This window comes from Canis lupus, chromosome X (assembly GCF_003254725.2).
Source record: "Canis lupus dingo isolate Sandy chromosome X, ASM325472v2, whole genome shotgun sequence".
Taxonomy (NCBI): Eukaryota; Metazoa; Chordata; class Mammalia; order Carnivora; family Canidae; genus Canis; species Canis lupus.
Genome location: NC_064281.1, coordinates 34,409,449 through 34,426,839, shown reverse-complemented (window position 1 = coordinate 34,426,839; position 17,391 = coordinate 34,409,449). Strand labels below are relative to the sequence as shown.

At 52.3% G+C, this 17,391-nt stretch overlaps 1 long non-coding RNA gene across 1 annotated transcript; it reads left to right on the top strand.

The window, feature by feature from the left end:
- Nucleotides 1-1,628: 1,628 nt before the first annotated feature.
- On the top strand, nucleotides 1,629-17,188 carry LOC125754701 (uncharacterized). The gene is made up of 2 exons (XR_007409486.1): nucleotides 1,629-2,075; nucleotides 16,809-17,188. It is a non-coding gene; the product is annotated as an uncharacterized LOC125754701 (long non-coding RNA).
- Nucleotides 17,189-17,391: the final 203 nt, after the last annotated feature.

The following is a 17,391-nucleotide window of genomic DNA, read 5'->3' as shown; positions in this document are numbered from 1 at the left end:
CACAGCTGCTCCCCTGAGGTTCTCCAGCCTAGTCTGGGCCTTGACTTGGGACCATGCCCTCAGCCTGGAACGCTCTTATCTCACTTCTACCCATCCTTTCGCTTTCCGCTGAAGCTCCAGGAAGTTTGGGCAACCCCAGAGTAAACATAGCCAAATGTTTTCTTTCTCTGGAGCCTTCGTGATGTTAATGTACGTTGTGAATCTTGGGTGCATGAGAGGGTGCCAATCTTTTCCAGAGTGTTTGGCCACAAAGGGCCTCTGCCTACCCCCATGTCTGTTAACCCTTTTCCAGAACTGGGTGGAGGGGGTTTAGGGAAATGCTTCTCTGAGAGAAGCTGCGGGTGGGGGGGGGGTGGAAGGTGGGGGGCGGCTTTCTCTCCTTGGTCCTGCAGCCCAGACACCCCTCTTTCTCCACAAGATGGGGAGGCAGTAGAGTCCTCATCCTGCGGCCTTGACTTCTGCCTGCCTGGCCACTGTGAGTGGGTTTACCCAGGGCCAGAGAAACCGGAGTAACCAGCCCAGTCCCTTTCTTGTCACACTGGCAGGGTCAGATCCCAGTTTTGGGGGGGCCCAAAATGTATGTATGAGTTTTGGGGGCTTCTTTTAAGAAAATCAGTCCAGAGATCCAAATTATAACTGCCAGGACCCTAACAGGGCCTTGGAAAAGGTCTGCGCCAGTGAAGGGTCTTGGCCCATAAGCTTTATCAGCACGAAGGTAAGATCTGCACCTGTGCAGAGGCTTACTTATGGGCATCTGTGTAGTTAAGACACCCCTATATGTGAAGCGTGGGTCAGCAGGATGGTTTTGGATGGCTCCTCTCTGGCTCTTTGGTATGGCTCTGCCAGGCCACGGCCTGTCTGCCTCCAGGCCCACAGCCAGCCTGCAGTTTCTTCTGCTGGGCCAGGCCTCACGCAGGTGAGAGTCCTTGGCATGTGCTTTTGGGACCTGCAGACTGGGGAGGACAGTACCGTATGTGGTGGGCAGATCTGTTTGCCCTCCTCCCCCAGATCTGCTTCTTGTGGATCCCAGGAGGCTGGCCCTCGGGGACTCGGGGACTCGATCACTCAGGTGGCCTTGGCTACTGGCTTCCGCTTGGGTCTGGGCAATGAGATGTGGCAACCGGCAATCTGGCTGGCAGGGGGAGTCAAGAACTGGGGGAATTTACCCCCCCCCCCCACCGCCCGGCTGGGCTGCAGTTTGGTGGGGGCAGCGTGTGCTCATCTGTTCTGCTAAGAGCCCCCCCACTCTTGCTCCTTCAACCCAGGGCCTGGGAGCAGCTTGCCACTGTCGCTCGTCCTAGGGCACTTCCCGATCCCTTGTGGTTTCTGCAGTCTGCCCACACCTCTGTAAATAGTCCCTTTGCTAAACTCTTTCCAATTAACCCTCTTGTTGAGCGTGCCATCCGTTCCTGCTGAGGCTCTGACTCACACAGACCGCAGGAGTGGTGGTGCCCTGGGCAGTCCCCAAGTCATCTCACCAATCACAGGCAAGACATCTTGAGTTCCCCGCCGGGTCAGCTCGAACATGCAAATGTTAGGTGCCGATTACGTGGGGGTTAGCTTTCCACAGCAACCCAGAGCCTGACTGTGGACCCCGCCCCCCACTGCCCTTGCATTTAGCACTGAACTGGATGATCTTTACGGGGCTCCCCCTTCCCAAGAGTCCAGATGAGCTCTTGGGAGGAACAGGACCCCCTCCTTTCCCCAACTTTGTTTGTTTTTTTGAGGTGGGAGGACATTGTAATTTGGGGGAATGCGATAGAACTGCCCAAAGTACATGAAAATTGGCCACATAAATTATGAAGCTGAAGTGCCGGTTTCAGCAGTGTGCTGGTAAATGCTTAGCAACTGGCTGTCCCAACCGCCCCCCCTTCCCCAAAGCCCTGATTTGTAGCATCTGCTGATTTCCATGATGTAAATACTCACCAAGGCCAGTCTCATGCAACGGCTCCAACCGTGGAGCTGGGAAGAGGTGTGCAGTAGCACACAATTAAATAGCATTTCTCCCACGCGGATACGACAGTAACCTCAGAAACGGAGGCAATCGTGAACTGTAGCGAAGTCATTAGGAAAGCGTGAGTTTTGAGTATTTATTACCTTTGTTTTCAATGTGGTTGATTCAATTTTATGTTTTTAATTATTTAGATTTAAATGAAGTTGACATTATTTTAATTTAATTTGTATTAATGGGTGTCTTTAACAATTGGCTGGCTAAACTCAGTGAACGCTTAGTGACGGGCTCTCACAAAACCAGCTCTATCTGGCTCCAGCGCGCCATGGAAGGGTTCTATTTGCTCTGTGGCAACGGAAAGAAAAATTAGTTTTCATCAAGATAGAAAACAAAAACAAAGAAAGGTTACGAGTATTTCAATTGCGCCACCTTGTGGCACGACCTAACACTGCCTCACCCCCCATTATGGGAACTCCCCCATTTTGGTCGTGTTGTATCTGTATCTCGGATGGCCAAGTGTCCCCGTTTGCCCGGGACAAGTCCTGGTGTATGCCCATTGCCCTGGTTTAGCTCGCAATCGCATCCCTTTCCGTTGTCCAAACTGTCCTGCGCTTCAACAACCGATGACTCAGTGGCCCTACCCACACCCCACTAGACTAGAACTTCCCTGAGGGTAGGGACTGTCTCGTTTTGCCACTGTATCCCCCTGGCCGCGCAGGCGTGCAGCCGCTATCTGTTGGATGAGCAGTGAAAGCCAAGGCTACAGAAGAAGCGTTCCTGCCTCGTTGGTTACGTTGATAACGACTGGGATTTGGAAATCTTTTCGTTGCGCAGAGATTTTTATTGTAATGTGGTTGGCCCTGTAATCTCTGACCCCGCTGTCCTCCGCGCATAAAAAGCCAGGCGGATAGACGTCAGAGCCTAGTCTCCCGGGGGCGTGCGGCAGCCAGAGGGTGTTGGTCTGGCCATCTGGTGCAGGAACAGTCGAGCCGTGTGGGAGCCCAGCTGGCACGGGAATCCTTGGCTGTCCCCGGCAAACAGCATGGGGAGGAGAGCTGTGGGATCAATAGTAATTTCCTTCAGAAGAACGGCGACATAGCGCTGTTGGCAGTGGCGTTGGGCTTTCCCTGGCACGGAGGTCTCTAAATGCACTTGGCCCTCTTAGCTAGGAACTGGACTTGCAGCGGAACACTGGACAGGGAAGGGAACAAGGACAGGACTTTCTTGGCCTGAGCCCAAGAGAGGTTGCCAGGTTGGCTGTAGAAGCAAGCTTTCTCTGTGCCTGCCTGTCATCGGCATAAGCCACGTAGACACTTTGAGGCACTGACAGAGTGGAAATCGTGGAAGCTGGAACATTCCCATGGGCCTGCCGGCACCTCTCGTGCAACATCCATCTACTCAGCACTTAGGGAGGGACTTCTGTGTGCCAGGAACAGTGCTCTGGACTCAGGGGGTAGAGGTGATCCCTGCTTCGCACCGTCTGGAGATGGAGGATTAGGTGTTATCTGACATTTCTGAAGCAGAGCCATTAGTACTGAAGAGTGGGAGTCCCAGGTGCTCTGGTAGTAGTTAGGAGTCTGGCAAGGATGGATCAGGCTGGGGCTGCCAATTGAAGCGTGAGCAGGAGTTTTGTTGGAGGGGGTAGTGGGTGCTGTAGTGTGCCACCCAGATCCTCCCCTTTAGGAGCGGGGGATGGCTGCCCACTCAAGGGTTGCCCTTAGCTCATGGGTGCTGAGCTGCCTTACTCAGGGTAACACCCCCCTCCCTGGGGGCCAACTTGTATTCAATGGCTGGTCTGTTGGGGGGCAGATGCAAGGGTTTACCCTCTTGCCTCAATCTGGGACATCTTTGAAAGGCCATCCTAGCTCCAGAACTTTCCATGGAGTTGGTTGAGCTTCTGTTGCAGCTGCATGGTAGTTCAACTTCTCTGCTCCGTCCTGCTGCCCTCACCTCCTCGCAGGAGCTGTTCCCTCCAGTCAAGCTGCTGTACACTGGTCTCTATCTCGGGGCCCATGTCCCAGGCAACCCAACAGACGCCAGGGAGGGAGGGAGGGGCGGTCCTTGTCAGGGAGAGAATCCGGGAGCTGATCACATGGGGGATGGGCAGGCAGGCGGGTGTTACCTGCGGGGACGCTGAAGAGTCTGCATTTCCTCCTGTGCCTGGGAACCAGGTCTGTGATATGGACCCAGTGATAGGCTGGGAGCAGAGAGGGGCCACTTCCTACCAGGAAGTTCAGAGGAGGGAGAAGGTGGCTACATCCAGTGTAAGGAAAACTGAGAAGGGGCCCAGTGGACACCGAAGGTATTGGGAAAGTCTGCAGTCCAGATAGTCTGAAGCCAAAGAAGAATCCTGGAAAGCAGATTCTTGGTCCATCATTTGTGATGATCAGCGAGGATTCAGGGCGTAAAGGTCTCATGTTGCTGTGGTTCTGACCGAGGCATGGCCTAGGAGTGGTACTTTTAGCTCTGCCTGGTCAGACTTCTGGCTCTCTCTCTCTCTCTCTTTCTTTTTAAGATTTTATTTATTTTTTTGAGAGAGAGCAGAGCGAGAGCGAGAGAAAGAGAGAGCCCGAGCAGGGGGGAGGGGCAGAGGGAGAGGGAGAAGCAGGGTTCCCACTCAGCGGGAAGCCCAATGCGGGGCTCTATTCCCGGACCCTGAGACCGTGACCTGAGCCAAAGGCAGACACTTAACAGTCTGAGCCACCCAGATGCCCCAGACTTTTGGCACTTCTTTAATAGAATTTATAGGTTCCTGCACTGGGCCACATGTCCCCCTCCCAGCCTCCTAACTTCTTGACGTTGCTGCTGTGCCCAGTTTGAGCTGGACAAGTGAGGAAAAGCAGAGCTGTGCCACCAGGTAGGCATGGGATCAGATCCCTCACACTGTTGTGGTAGCAGAACTAAGGGCAGAGTCAGTCCTTAACCCCGTGGAGTCTGTAAGATGGGGCTCTTGAGGTAATGCACATAGACGCTTAGCACAGGGCCCGGCCCCATAGGAAGCACTGGGTAGATGGCTTCATTTTCAAGCCATTTTTGCTTCATTGGCTCTAATGTGCGCTTCTCCATCAGAAATGCTTGACGAGTATCCATTTGGTGTGTGTGTGGCAGAGGGCAGGGGGCCGGCAGTGGTGGTGGTCGTGCTGGGGGCAGGATACATAGACAAAGGGACCCTTCGCTCGAGTTCTTGAGCGATTCAGCCTCTCCTAAAGTTATCCCACGCGTGCGGCAACCTAACCGAGGAAGCGAGCTTGTCTTCATTGCCCCCATTTGCCAGAGGGGACAGCTGAGGTGTGGAGCAAAATTGACTTGGCCAGGTGACCAGGGGCAGCTGTAATTTCTGGAAGCTTCCCCTGGCTGCTCCTGCAGCTGGTTCTCCTGGTCTCCCCAAGAGATGTGGAAGAAGACTGCAGCTTTGGGGTGTGGGCTGGGCTGCCTCCTGGAGCCCTGAGCGGCCCAGGGACTGCTTCTGTTTGTCCCTAGGCTCGCCAGAAGGGCACCTCCTTCCTCCCCACTGATGTCAGCCGATGACGTCTGGGCCCCATTCAGGCCATGCTGTCATTTGTCCCATGCTCATTCAGCTGATTAAAAGTCATCAATTGTTTTTTAAGCCACCAGCAGGCGAGCCACCAGGCGCCATTTGTTATTGCTTGGCCATGCTGTGAGATGCTGTTTAAACTCACTGAGCAAAGCTTTCGGAAAGCAGAGGCCAAAAGCGTTTTTTTTGGAAGAAAGAAAATAGGAGAGAAATGAGCGGGCCTACGTCTCTGCCGGAAGGAACGATCAGGACTGGCAGCCGAGGGGCTGGGTGCCCCTGTTAGCAACTCCCATGTGGTTCTTTACAAGGCCTTGCTCTGGGGACCTGAGCCCCGGGAAGCCCCCTTCATCTCCCTCCCTGGCCATGTGATCACCGCCAAGGCCAATAAAGGGTTTGCATGGGGACTTTTTACCTAGTCTCCCCAACTCTGAGTTTTGCCCTTGCTATTTGGCAGGTTTTATGTCCCTCAACCACCACTCCACGCCACCCTTGCTCAAACGCCTTCAGTGGCTGCCCATGGCTCAGGAGATGAGGAAGGAAGCTGTGGCCTGGCATCGAGGGCTTGCATCCTCTGTGAGGTGACCCGGGGCCCCTTCTGATCTTCTCGGCTAAGCTGCACCTTTAGGTCGCCCTTAGACATGTCCCTTGTTTCATTGCCTTTGTTCATGTTGCTTCTACAGGAGATAATGCACCACTTCCCCACCCCCCCTTGCTCGGCACCGAGGATCTTTCAAGGCTTCTTTTGGGTGGCCATCTCAGTCCTGGTGTCTTTACTAAGGCCACAAGTCCACGTCCTCTCCTCCCCGTCCCCTTCAACCACATGGGCAGCAGATGCTACTAATGCCTCACCCACACCCCCTTGTATTCCTTGTTTCTGTGCATGCAGCTGCCAACACCTGCGTCCCCATGCCCGGGGGCTGTCTCTGGCCACCCAACAGGCTAGAAGTGCCAAGGGACTAATTCTCCCTGGGAGCAGCCCTCAACTGATGACTGCTGGAAGCTGGTGGATGAACACCCTGGCTCCCTCACCCTATGGTAGAACATTCTGGAATTATTGTTCTGTGCAGGCTCTCAGAAGTTCCCCAGCTGGACTGAGTCTCATTAGCCCACAGCGGTCAGCTGCTTATTGGCTGCCTTCCCTTCCCTGCCCCCTCCCAGATAAACCACCTACACTTACATCCTTGTCCCAGCGACAGCTTCTGGGGGAAGCCCACCTTACAGGACAATGCTGCTTTGTTTGTTCTGGTCCTTTGTCCTGGTTTGGTCTATCCTGGTCCTGCTGAACCAGCCTTAGACCCCCTGCAGATCCCAACATGGTGCCTGGCCCACAGTAGTATCCCATAGTAGGTAACCATCTGTATTAGAAAGTCCTCTAAATGAAGTAAACAGACCTCATTTTTCTATGGATTTTTCTCTCTGCCTGCACAGACCGGGGCATTCCCGCCTCTGGGCTTTGACTCTGCTGCCCGCTCCCACCCCCCTAACCTGGCCATCGTCTCCTTCTGTGGAAATCTTCTACTTTAGCCAAGATTCCCTCTAACTGTCCCCCGAGCTTCAAGTTGGCCTACCCTGAAAGCTTCCTTCTGTGGATTGCTATTGAATTTTAATAGTGCCACTCAGCTTTGCCCTTGCCCCTTACTTTGTCCCATGTGTTAATTTTCTCTCTCCTTTGAGCTCTCTCATTCTCAAGGGAAAGGCCCACAGATCCCAAGGGCTCCCTGAGTTCTTCATCCCTTCTCCGTCCGGGAGTTTTCAGAAGGTCTGACCCCACGTGAGTCAGGGGAAGTTCAGTGTCATTGGCAGAAACATCTGTTTTTCCAGCCAGAGCTCAGAATTTTCCTGTGTAAGAAACTTGTAAGTAAACTCAAGGCCAAGGCCAAGCTTGTTGTTGCCGGGGCCATGGGGCGTGGGGTGCACAGAGAAAGGGAAGGAGGAAGGGGTTGAGTGACCCAGCGGCCATGACCGGCCTTGGCTGCATCAGCTCTGCAGCCCATTTCTTGGACTTGAGAGAGATGCCGTGAATCCTCTGGTGGGGGTGGGGTGCTGGGGTGTCTCTTACCCGGCTGAACGCAGCTCCCCTTTGGCAGTCCTGCCAGAGCTGGGCCTATCAGGCAACATAGGAAGCCAACAAACAGGGGAGAAGGCCTCACATGGACAGTGATTCCACACTGCTCCCCCAAGGGCCACCCTCCTCATTTCCAACCCTCCCTATGAGACGGAGGACATGGATCTTGTTCAGGTGCCAAGGACCTTGGCGTTTTATCTTTAGGCCAAGGTCAAAGGGGCACAGTCAAACTCTCTGGGCCTGGAGTTGCCCCGAGCAGCTGGAAGGGGCATTCTTTCCCGTAGAGATGGGGTTTTCACGTCCACCTTGCTCCCAACAGAAGCTAGGCTGGCCTCAAGCTACACCGTGGCAAAACCAACTCTGTGCGGGAGGCTGTCTCACATTTACGCCGGTTTTTCCAGACCACAAACTGGGACGTGGGGACGGATGAATACGGGGGGGCGGGGGGTTTATTACCAGACCACAGGATGGGCTATCTGAGGCGGGCGGTGTGTCCTTGTCGTGGGCGCTAGGCCCCTCGGATAAGGGACCCGGGGTGTCCCTCAGGCTCCGGGCATGTGTTTCCCTGCAGCGGCCTGGACTCCGAGAGGCCTGCAGGACAGGAAAGGCCTTGCTTCCTTAGTGTGGAGCTGCTGTTACCCTGGAAACGGCCCCTCTGGCCTACAGGGCCTAATAACATTCCTCAAAGTTTTCAGGGGTTGTGAGTTTTGGAATGATTACATAAATGTAGCTTTGTGGGGGCAGAGCTCTGCGGGGGTAATACCCTGCCTCTGGAGCTGGGCCCGTGAAGAAAAAACGCAGCCAAACAAAGGAGAAAATGCAAGCCCTCCATTTAGAAAGACTCCGGGGTTGCAGAACTGCAGGATGGGGGAACTTTCTGGCATCTTCGATGACAGCGGCCCTAGCAGAGCGGCCGGCGGCGGGGCTGGGGTGGGGTGGGCTGGTGGTGGTGGGACAGATTCAGGTATTCTAGAATGCCCTTGGCCACATACGAGGAGGGCTCTTCATGCTCCAAAAGTTTGCTGCCTGGGTGGCTGCAGCTCTGTGGTTGTGTAGAAAAGCAGAAGTTGTCACGTTGGAGAAATATTCAGGGATGAACTGACCACATGAAGTTTGTCCCTACCCGGACATGGCTCGTTGGCTGACGAGCTGCGCGGCCTCCCTGCCTCCGGACCTCAAGACGGGCACAGGGCAGGGCAACTGCAGAGTGAAGCTGGGAGCTGCCGGATTTCCTCACGTCTGCGGAACTGATGAGGGCCTGGCCGAGTTAGCCGCGGTCTCCTGCCTGAGAGGCGGCCCCTGAGCAGGAGGCATGATGGGAGTTTCTAAAACAGGGCCCTTTGAAGAACAAAGAGTCAGGAGGGACCCTTGGGATAACTGATGAAGGCCTTGAATCTTTTTGCTAAAATGACCCTCTTGAAGATGGTGTGTGGAAGTCAAGGGTGAATAGGAGGCCGTTGGGCCTCTAGACTGGTTTTGGTGGGGGGGAGGGGCGGGGGGAGGGGGAAGCTTTGAACTTCCAACCAAACTTGTTAGCACTTTGTTGCTGCTGAGAATTGGTGCACAGTTGCGTTTGGAAGCTCCGTGTTGTTCCAGATAAAACAACTTACTTTTATGATTCGAGGGTCATTTTCGAGATCAAGTGCCAGTTCAAAAATTTTTTTCTCACTATTTACTCCGGAACGTTCATCTCTATTTGAAGTGGTTTCACTCTGAGTGGACTTTCCCTGGGTTGGCTGACCTGAGGTGGCAAGGTCTCTGGCATTTCTGGGAGCTGAGGGGCCCCGGGGGCTTTGTTTTTCCAGAAGGCTCTGGAGGGGTGATGGAGGGCTGTGGGCTGCCTCTGCCCCGACCCAGGATGAGGGGAGACTTTTAGGGTCTGATGCTCAGAAACAGGGTGTGGAAGCCCAGTCAACTGCCTGGCTCAACTTACTTGGCATCACCAGCAAGGTATCAGAAAGGCTCCTCAAATGTCGCCTGATATGCCCCGCTCACCAGTGCCTCCTCTTCTCATCCCCCCACCTGTCATCTCAGTAAGCAGCTACCCCTTCCTCCCAAACCCTGGGAGTCGCCTGTCTCCTCTTTCTTTTCCTGCTCCATGTCTGCTTGCTTAGTAAACCTTTTTGGCCTTCCCGTCAAAACACCCCCAGACTGTTTTCATGGGTGGCTGCCAACAGGCTGGGCCCCGCCCTGATTCTCTGCTGTGACTCCTTGCTGTGTCACCCCTGCCCCCTGCAGTCAAGTTTCAGTGACAAAGCCAGCATGCCCCTGTCAGGTCACATCACTCTGCTGCTCAAAGCTGTCCAAAGTTTCCCAGCTCACTCAGAGTGAAAGCAACACTAATGGCAACTCTATTGTCCCTTAGTGGTGTCAACCTGCTTGACCCCCCTCCTCTCACTCTTCTTGGATTCCTCTGCTCCCACCACACATCCCAGAGCGGTAGGCCCAGCCAGGTCTGCTCTGGCCTCAGGGCCCTTGCACTTCCTTTTCCCTCTGCCCGGAATGCTCTCCCCACCCCAGTTAATACAAGCTGACCTCTCCCTCCCTTCAGGTCTTTATGCAGACGTCAGCTTCAGAGTGAGAGTTTCCTCTCCACAAAGGCCCCATGCAGACCCTATTCCTCCCTCCCTGTTTCTTGTACCCCATGGCACTGCTACCCTGGGACCCACCATATAGTTGACTTGGTTATCTTATTTCTGGCCTTTCTTACTAGATAGAATGACAGCCTCTGCGAGGGCAGAGATTTAAAAAAATATCTGTGTTGTTTCTCATGGTATTTTTAGCTTCTAGTTCAGTGCCTGGCACATGGTGGGCTGCCCGTGTTTGTCGGATACATGGATGTGTGGGACTGGGGGCAAATGCGGGGCTCAGGCCTGGGTAATAAAGCAGGGTGAGAGAGGAGGGGGGAAGAAGAAGGGTTCTCTCCCTACGCCCTGGTCCCTGACCCCGTCCCCTCCTGCGCCTGTTCTGCCTCTGCCCAAAGCCCTGTCTTGCCCTGGCTGCCCAGGAAGTCCTGTGAACAGTGGTGTCAGGAAGGCCACCTCCCTCCCCGCCAGGGCTGGAGGGCCCCTGAGCAGAGCAGAGCAGAGCAGAGCAGAGCAGAGCAGAGGCCTTCTCGGGGTTTCAGGAAATAACCGGGGGAACTTTGGCTAGCACCCAGCTGCGGGGGGGTTGGGGGGGCGGTGATGACAACAGCATTTTGCTATTGCTGCTGAGGCGATTTTGCTTCTGCACCCTGGCAGGTAAGGCTAGAAGTAAGTGGACCCTTTTATATCCACCGCAGGCCCTAGGCTAGGTGCTCTGGCCCTCACAGGTGGTTCTGCTGGGCTTTCATTGAGTGAAAGGGAAAAAGACACAGCAGCAGGTGTCTAACCCTGGCCAATACTAGTGAAAGCAGGATGGGCGGTGAGACCTCAGGGAGTTCCTAGAACGTGCTTCCCATCTCCCAGAGCCCTCCCCGCTGCCCTGCAAGTTTCTTCTTTCAGAGAGCCTTCTTGACTCAGAAGTGGGTGGAGGAGGAAAGTTGCCTCACTGCCAGCCTGGTCCACAGACCTGGCCCTGCTCTCCAGTCATGGGGGAGCCTTAAAAAAAGAAATGCCCCTGCCTGGGCCTCACCTCACTCAAATTAACTCCTAGTCTCTGAGGAAGGGACCCAGGCAGCTGCCTTTAAAAAAGCCCCCAGGTGATCCTGCTGTGCAAGCGCATCTGAGGCTCATCTGAGGCTGGCAGTGGAACCGGTGGAAGAGTTGGACACATGTGTCCTTGGAACTTGACCTACTGACCTTTGCATTGGACTCCCTCCCCTTGGCCTGTTCACATCTTGCCAGCTTTCCAGACTCAACCTCCAGCTCTTTCATTTGCAAAAAGCCTCTGGACTCGGGGTCGATCTCACTGAGCACTTGCTCATCTGCTTGTGGTTTCTCTGTTGCTGTGTCTGTCTCTCTGTCTCTCTGACTCTGTCTCTCTCTTTCTCACCCATGCACACGCAGCATCTTGGTTTTGAAAGTGGGTGTTTGGTAATTAATCACTCTTTCCTGCGCCTGATCTGACCTTGCATTGTTATTTATCTTCCCTGGTATTTACTGCCTGCTGCCTGGACTGGAACCCGGGTTATAGACTTATAGACTCGGCTCAACGCAACAAAGACTTTCCGACAGCAAGCCCCCCCCCCCCCCCCCGCCCCCGCCCCGCCCTGCTTTGGAATGAAAGGGGTTGAGAGGGTGAGAGGGGAGGAAGACATTCCTGGTCTTCCCAGGTCGGCTGGGCTGGAGGAGGACAGAGCTGCCTGTAGATCATTTGAATGCCAGGCAGGCAGCAATAAGAGTTCTCTGAAGGGGAGCCGGTCAGGAAGGAAGTCATGCATTTGAGACCTGTCGCTGGCCCTCCAGGTTTGGGAAGGGAGGGGCCCAGTTGCATTTGGGAAGCACAGGGGCTCCTCAGGTGTTTCCAGGCTCCTAGTACAGGGTAGGCCTGCATGAAACAGGAGTTGCTTGGTTGAAGACAGCCCAGGAGGCGGTCATAGAACTTCTGGGGGCCAACATGCAGCCAGAGACTGTGAAGGGTACCTAGGAATGACCTCCTTTCTTCTACAGACGAGTGCACCAGGGCCGGGGAGGGGGGGTGGTGAGCTCTGGAAGGCCACCTGGTGAGGTCCTGATACAGCTGCCCCCTCTCCTGTTGGGACCTCTGGCTTCTTCCTGGAAGGCAGGATTATTAAACTGATAGACGCCAGGGAGTCCGTGAACTTGGATGGGGAAAAAAATGGCTTCTTTCTTTCCAGTAACTTCTAACTATTATTTCCTTTAATGGATGTAAGCAAGAAACCACAGGGATACTGGCAATGGCCGTAACTTTGTCGCCAACAGAAATCACCGAGATCTTCATGTCACATTGCAATGATTGCAGATAGTTCCCAATATCATTTACAGTCATCATTAGTTTGAAATAATTGCAGTGAGCTTACCTTGTTATTGAATGCATTAAATGAACACCCATATGACTACGTCGCCAAACATTTTGATGTTTATTTCAATATAATTGGTTTGCTTTGCAATTCTGTGGTATTTCATTATATGCTTTATTTATTTATTTATTTATTTATTTATTTATTTATTTATAAGCAGGGAGGGGCAGAGGGAGAGGGAGAGAGATAATCTTAAGCAGGCTCCACACTCAGCGTGGAGCCTGACGCAGGGCTCAATCTCACAACCCTGAGAATGTGACCTGATCGTTTAACCAACTGAGCCACCCAAGTACCCCTCATTATATGCATTTAAAGCGTTATTCTGAGAACGGGTCCATAGGCTTCATCAGCCTATGGATGCCAAAGGCGTCCATGGCACCAAAAAGATTAAGAGCCCGTCTTAGGGACTGCTCTCCATGAGACACACAAGACATCTCCTGCTGTGGACTCAGTTTGATGGGAGGGTCAGTGCTTGGCCTTGCTGACAGCAGGGCTAGGGTCCCTTCTCAGTTGTTACTTAAGTTCTCTGATTTTCAGTTTCTTTGTCCATGAAACAGGGATAATAATTGTCCCCACGTTTTAGGGCTGTTCTGAGGTGAGAACACTTGTATGATGTTGGCTGTGTCTTGGCCCAGGGTCTGCATTTGATGCATGCTAGTGGTAGTGGTCAGATCTCAGTGTGCCCTCAGGGTCTTGGGTTGGCCAGAACCATTTCTTTATCTTGGCCAATTTGAGAAGAAGATTCAAAAAAAAAAAAACTTTTGCTTATTTGTCATTTTTTTTCCCCAAACCTCAGTTCCCAGGTATCAGAAATTATTGCCTGAGGCTAAAAGGCCTAATATATATATGTATGTGTGTGTGTGTGTATAAACTCAAAGCTTAACTTCTATATCACAAAGCACGCTAACCTTAAGTGTGCAACTCAATATATTTTTTACATATGCATAGATAGGTGTAATCATCACCCAGATCAAGATATAAAACATTCCCAGCATTTCGGAAGGTTCCTGTTTGCCCATTCTCAGTCAACACTGCCCTACATCTTTAACTTCTATCCTGAGTTCTATCACCATCGATGAGTTTTACCTGTTCTGAAACTTTACGTGCATTGAACCAGAACGGAGGTACTCTTCCACGCCTGGCTTTTTGCCTTCTGAACGTCTGTGAGGTCTGTCTGTGTTGTGGCATGGATCGGTAGCTCTATTTTTTCCCACTGCTAGGTAGGATTCCATTGTGAAAATACACCACAACTTACTTATCCATTCTCCTGTGGATAGCAATTTAGGTTGTTTCCAGTTTGGGGCTCTTTTGAATAAAGTTGCCACAAATGTTCGTATGTGTGTCTTTGTGTGGGCATACGAACTCATTTCTCCTGGGTATTTCTAGGAGTGGAATTCCTGGCTCGGAATATTTGCGTGTGCTTACTTTTAGCTCCAATTTACTTTCTGAGAGATGTATTCTATAAGAATTGGGCTTAGGTAGTGTAGTAGGTGGGACAGCTGCCCTGTGAACAGAGGTTTCCCCACACTTGTCTTCCCACCCAACAGTTTTCCAGACACAAGGCAGCAAGAATTTCAGTACTAAAGTTTTATTTATTTAAAAAAGTTTTTTTTTGCAGTACCAAAGTTTTTAAAAGGGTTGACATTACTGTTATTGACAACCAGGGTGTGTTTGCCAAGCGTGGCTCCCTAGTTTAGTCTGAGGAAGGGGCTGCGGTACAGAAGTGGATGAGGGGGAATCAGAAGATAGATAAACACAGGAAAGAACTTACCAAGGGAGTTCAGAAGCCAGGGGTGGGCTGCTGATGTGCTCTTGGGGTAGATTAGATTGAGCCCAAGTGACCTGCTGTCTCCAGTCTCCAGAGGAGAGAGAGGCTCCTGCTCTCTGCTCCCTCCTCAGGCAACCCTGCTGGCCAGCAAATCCCTCAAGTGACCACCTAGGGCTGATCAACCTGGCCTCCGTCTCCTCTTATGCATTTTTAATTAAGCAGGTGGCATGTCACAGCTCAGTCGCCTTTTACTACCAGGCTCCTGTCTCTCGGTCTTAACAAAATAGCTTCTTCACGGGAGGGAGATTTTCTGTAAACCCCATCTCTGGGGCCTCCAATTAAGTCACAGCTTTGCACCGAGCACCCTCCTAATCATGGTGAACCCCAGGTGGTTCATGTCAGGCAGGTTTTTTTCTAACACTGTGGATCTCAAAGTGTGGTTCCTGGACCAGCAGCAGGGAACCTGTTAGAAATGCCAATTCCTGGGCCCTGCCCCAGACCTCGGAGTCAGAAGCTCCTGGGATGGGTCCCCGGAATGCCTGTTTTAAACAAACCTTCTGGGAGATTGTGCTGACCCCTGAGGTTTGAGAACCACTGGTCCACCCGGTTTATAACCTTAGCTGCATGCTGGAATCACCTGGAGATTTAAGAATATGCTTTCTGGTCTACCTCTAGGGATGCTGATGTAATTGGTCTGGGATGTAGTCTGGGTTTATGCATTTTTAAGCTTCCCCGGGTGATTCCAACCTGCCGCCAACATGGAAAACCTTGCATCTAGGAGAAAGTTCTTTTGTTCTATTATCTCCCTCTGCTTCCTGGGGCCCTGGCTTAATGCCTTGAAGATTCTGCTGTGTTTGGGCTGGGGCCAGCTCCTACCTGCACACAGAGCAGATTGTGTGAATCTACTTTGGGTTTTGCCTTCAGTGAAGTCACATTGGCGGCTTGAAATCATGTATGGTCAGAGCGTTTACACCACAGAAATGGGCAAATGCTTCATACAGATCGAGGCTATCAGGCCCAGAGAACCTTTGTTGATTGTTAGCAGCTTACTGTTGGGCAGGTACCCTGCTTGGGGCACCCAGCCCTGGCTCTGGATGGGGAAGGAAGGTCAGGGCTCTGGTTGAGAAGACTCACTTGCCCAGGCCAGAGGGCCCAATGCAAATGATAGAAGTCATGGTGGGGGGTGTCGGTGGTGGTGCAATCTAGAATCTTTATTACCCCTCAGGGTCAAACTATGGGTAAAACATGGTGACGGGGCTAGCTACAGAATTTGGGGGATGCAGGGCAAAATGAAAACTCAGAACTTTTTGTTCAAAAAGCAAGAAAAAAGTCTCATTAAAAAGGTACTAAAATATTGGGGCGCCTGGCTGGTTCAGTTGGAAGAGCACAGGACTCTTGATCTTGGGGTTGTGAGTTCGAGCCCCATGTTGGGTATAGAGATTACTTAAAAATAAAATCCTTTTTTTTTTTTTTTTTTTTTTTGTAAAAAACGGTCCTAAAATATAAAACTTTCCTCTTTCTTCTGCAGTCATGTTGTTTGCTACTCAATATCCTGTTGCCTTGGGTACAGGGATGCTCCTGGGGTGTGGGTAGACCCTCAGAAATGCCTAGGGGGCCCACTTCAGGATTCTGCACTCTAGGGATACCAGCTGCCAGGTTTCCAGCCAGACCTAGGTGCTGGGACCTTGTTGCAGGCAAGGGAAGCCAGTGTCCCCTTCCCACGGGAATACTAAAGGGATTTCCACCTTCCTGCCAGGATACACTAGGCACCTGGGTGACGGTGGGTGAAGGGCTTGCCCTGGCCTAGTTGGCCTGCGGGATGTCCTGTGTTGCTCTCAGCCTGGGAACGCCCATCTCACCCTGACCCTCCCACAGAGGGTGTCAAGTAGCAGTGGCCTGGTGGTGGGCACGAGGTCGGACTGTGTGTGAGCTGAGGCTCCAAGCCCTCAACTCATGCTCTGGTTCTGTTAGACTTCACTTAACACAACTCGAATCTAAAGACAGAGTTATTGGGACTTTTAAGATGGCTGCCAAGAGCATGATAGCCCGAACACCAGAACCTTCTGAGCCTGGGGCCCCAAGTGACCACACTGGCCGCATGCCCTCGGAGCCTGTTCTGTGTGGTGATATGACCAATGTTCGACAGGTTGAATTTTGCAATGCAAGCCTTGCTCCTCAAGGGGTTGCCTATTCTTCCTTAGGTCTGTCCTCCAACAAGAGTGCCAACCCCGCCAGCTGGACACCCATCATGGGCGACAAGGGGTCCAAGAGCACAGATGCAACTCCCGCCTAGACAAGAAGAGGACACGATGTAGCCACTATTGATTTTCCTATAGACAGTGAACTTTTCATTAAAACAATCACATAAATGATTTAAGTAACCCCCACCTAGCAGTCTCTGGTAGTGCATCCCCGAGAGGGACAGCATCAAGCAAGGCCTTGCAAAAGGACTCAGAGCTTGTGGAACATGACTTGAGGGGGTTGGGGTCACTACCTAACTTAATAAATCCTTTTTTTTCCCTCTAGGGCACTGGAATCACACATGGTCCTGTCCCTTCTGTCTCTGCAACTGCTTTCACTACAGCCTGGGCAACAGGAGCCACTATATTTAAAATGAGGCCATCTTGAGGCTGCCTGGGTGGCTCAGTCAGTGAAGTGTCTGCCTTCCGCTCAGGTTATGATCCTGGGGCCCTGGGATCAAGCCCAGCATCATCATCATCATCATCATCATCATCATCATCATCGGCATCGGCATCATCAACATCATCTGCATCATTGGCATCGGGCTCCCTGCTCAGTGGGGAGTCTGCTTCTCCCCTCCCTCTGCCCTTCCCCCCTGGGCTCATGTGCTCTCTCAAATAAATAAATACAATCTTTAAAAAATTAAATAAAATGAGACCATCTCATACCCTTGTCACCCTTGTTTTAAAGGGCAACAGCTGCACTCTGCTTGCTGCAGTCTCCACTCCCTTTTTTCTCCTTTGGTCAGAAGGGGTGGGGGGAGGGTAGGGTAAGGGACCATTGGCAAAATGCTACCCTTCTCCAAAACGTTGCAAGCTCACCCCCCATGAAAGCCGCTGTCCAGACAGCAGAAGGATTTCCTTAGGAA